Here is a 3,827-nt window from a genome sequence, read left to right on the forward strand (position 1 = left end):
CCCATTTTCAATGGTTTTAAATTGAAAAAACGAAATGGGGGGAATCAGTTTTTTTGTTTTTGTTTTTCAGTTTCAGTTTCTTTTTTCTTATTAACATTTTTTTATTTTGAATAAAAAGGATACAAGACATAACAACCACATGAAACAAGCAACATCAACAGCGAAAGGAAAGTGAGCTGACAACAGAAACCAAGTTATATGTTATACATGGGGCACGTGACAGTGCCTTTAACGGTCCACCCGGCTCCGCTATAATAGACAAGAGCAAATAGAAAGAAAAAAAACTCTCTTTCTTTCTCACACACAAAAACACACACAAACGATAAAACAGACTAAATGAACAGAGTATAGTATACAGGGTCAAGTACAAAGGTAAAGGTGTCTCAGTCAGATTCTCTCTAGATATGAACACAAGGGTGACCATATTCTCTGAAAAGTGTCAGATTTCTGATGTGTCATAAGTCAGTTTTTCTAGAGGTAAGAATATTGAGGCCTGTGACAGCCACATGTTTACAGAGGGTGCTTGAGGAGTAGACCATAATAATAATATGCATTTTTTTGCTAAATAAAATAAAACATTTAACATGTATCTGTGTCAAAATCCGTAACTGGGTCATAATTCAAAAGGTACAAGACTGAACTCATAGCAAATTGTTTTCCTATAATGTTTTGAATAATAGAGTGAACATCTCTCCAGTAACTTTGGATCTTGTCACAATGCAGAATAAATGAGTAAGAGTTCCTGGATGAGCTTTACATTTAAAACACAAATTGGAAGTGTCTGGGAACATTTTCTGGAGGCGAACAGGGGTGAGATAGATTCTATTAAATAATTTGTAATTTTGTTCAGATACACTAAGAGGAGTACAATTATAGGAAAGATCTTATTACAGATTGCTGACCAGCTAGGCCTACTCAACGTGGCGCCAAGATTGTGTTCCCAGACTGGCTTCAAAGCATCAAATGAAGATGAGCTGGCCATCGACAGAAGAGCATATATATATGAAATTTGGCCTTTTCTGTTTCTGTTTCTGTTTCTTAATGCTTTTTAATCATGAGAGACTAGTAGAAAGTTTAACAAGTCTTTAATGATACAACAAATTAATTTTGGCGTATGACTCCATGATATGATGACACTCTCCTGAGATGATGAGGGCGTCGTCAGTGAAGAATAGGATAGGAAATCCCCCATAGGGAATTCTTCAATCAGGAGTCATGACGATGGTGGTGGTCAGGGGAGGAGGTGGGGCAAAAACTGCTTCAGGATGATGATCAGCAACTGAGAATGACATGGCACATACACAGCACATAGCAAACAGAGTACAAAACATGGACCCTGATATACTACGCTGATTAGGTGATTGGGATCAGCTGGAGAGGAATGGTTTGGGCTGATTGGTTATTGCCACATGTGTGGCAAACTGTGAATGAGGAGACCGCATCAGAGAAAGGGGGCGAGCCTAACAATGAATGGGTTATACAACCTCAAAGAAAGGGGGCGTGCACTGTGATATGACGTGAACTGGGTGTTAGCTGTTAAGTAGTCTTCATTATAGAAAATAGTCCAAGACATCATTTGTTCTTCCATTTTTTTCCCGTTTTCATTTTCGTTTTCCGTTTTAAACTTTAAAACAGAAAAACGGAAAAACTTTTTTTGCAATTTTGTGTGTGTGTGTGTGTGTGTGTGTGTGTGTGTGTGTGTGTGTGCTAAATTCATGGCGGGCCACTTAAAAACGGGCAGCGGGCCGCAGATGGCCCGCGGGCCGTAGTTTGGCCACCCCTGCTCTAAACCTTTTGGCATTAGTGGAAAGTTTGACAACAAGCAAACCCAGTGGACCCATCCAACTAACAACTAAACTGACCCACAGTTGGACTAACTTGGTTGAGTAAAGCAAACTTAAATTAGGCATAATAAAGTATACACTGAATAATGCCGATTGAACTGAACACTTTTTTTCCTTCACTGTAAACTGAACTGGGTTGGATTAGCATTTTTAATAGATGAACCTGCTCAACATTTCAGCTTGTAGTTTATGTGCTGTTTTGTGAACTGTAGGTTTAATAACCTGATAGATTGAGCCAGGTTGATTGGTTGAGCCATACGTCTGTCTGCGTTTTTGGTCACGTTTTTGGTTGCACATTGTGAGATTTGTGATGATTTTGGTCAGCAATGATGTCACTGATGATGTAACAATGTCTATGACATCATCAGTGATGTCACTCGAGCACTCGATGATGTCATCAGTGATAGTCACTCGAGCAATTGTGATGTCACAGAGGATGTCACAATGTCCATGACATCATCATGACTAACTTTTCTCTCGATACCAATCACTCGCTGACGTCATCAGTGATGCTAAGTTGAACAATAGTGCATTGTGCATGCCAATAGAGCAGGCGAGGCCACGCAGCAGCAGGGTGGGCGAGCCCAGGCAGTATCTTTATAGTTACTGTTCCATGGTCTCCCCTCCATTTGTTTCTTTCTTTGTGTCTTTTTATTTTATTTCTTTTTATTTTAGGTAGTTGATTTGTATGGGGATCTATTTCACTGGATAGGCACTGCTTGTACAATTTGGTTATTGAAATGGATGTAGGGTTTTATAGGATTGTTTTGGATGAATCCTGGACACTTTTAGAATTGTAAGGTAAGCTTTAATTCTAGAACTCCCCTTTTCTAGAATTATTGACACAATTAATCTGTGATCAACAATTATTGACATTGACCTTTGTCTGTTAGTAATATATAACTGTCACTAGTCAAGTCAAGTCAAATTTTATTTATATAGCACCTTTCATACACAAGGCAATTCAAGGTGCTTTACAAAAAATAATCGAAAAAACAAGCAGCAAAGCAATGCACATATAAAAAAACACATAAAAAACACAGCCGACAGTTTTAGTTAAAATATATACTCAAATTAACAAACATGAAACATTATTTCTGTTTTAAATAAGTTACAAGGCACTCTTCAGTATTATTATTACATGTACAGTCCATTTGTTGGAAATGTACAGGAATCTTTTTTTTAAATTACAGGCCGAGAGAGGCAGTAGTTTAGTAGCAGTTAAAAGCAAGAGTAAACATAAAGGTCTTTAGCTTGGATTTAAAAATAGGCAGAGTAGGGGCAGATCTAATGTGTTCAGGGAGTTTGTTCCAGTTATGAGAGGCATAGTGGGAGAACGCGGCTTCACCATGTTTTGATTTGGTCCTCGGGACAATTAGTAGACCAGTGCCTGAAGATCTCAGGGATCTGGATGGTTCATAGTGTAGAAGCATTTCAGAGATGTAGTGTGGGCCTGACCCGTTGAGAGATTTGTAAACTATTAGCAGAATTTTAAAGTCTATTCTAAGATTTACTGGCAGCCAATGCAGGGATTTGAGAACTGGTGTAATGTGTTCAGCTTTCTTGGTTCTTGTTAGAACTCTAGCAGCCGCATTCTGAATGAGCTGTAGTTGTTTAATAGCTTTTTTGGGAAGACCATTGAAAAGACTGTTGCAGTAGTCTAGCCTGCTAGAAATGAAAGCATGAATTAGTTTTTCAAGATCTTGTTTGGACATGTAGCCTCTAATCCTTGCTATATTTTTTAGATGATAGAAGGCAGATTTTCTTATAAGCTTGATGTGGGAGTTGAAATTTAGATCAGAGTCAATAATAATGCCAAGATTTTTTACCTGGTCCTTTGGCTTCAAAGATAGGGATTCGAGGTGAGCAGTAACTTTGAGCCTATCTTCTTTTTTGCCGAAGACAATTATCTCTGTTTTGTCTTTATTAAGTTGGAGAAAATTCTGGCACATCCAATCATTAATTTGCGCAAGGCACTGACAC

The sequence above is a fragment of the Poromitra crassiceps genome (genome assembly GCF_964638095.1).
Source record: "Poromitra crassiceps genome assembly, chromosome: 7".
NCBI classification, from domain to species: domain Eukaryota; kingdom Metazoa; phylum Chordata; class Actinopteri; order Beryciformes; family Melamphaidae; genus Poromitra; species Poromitra crassiceps.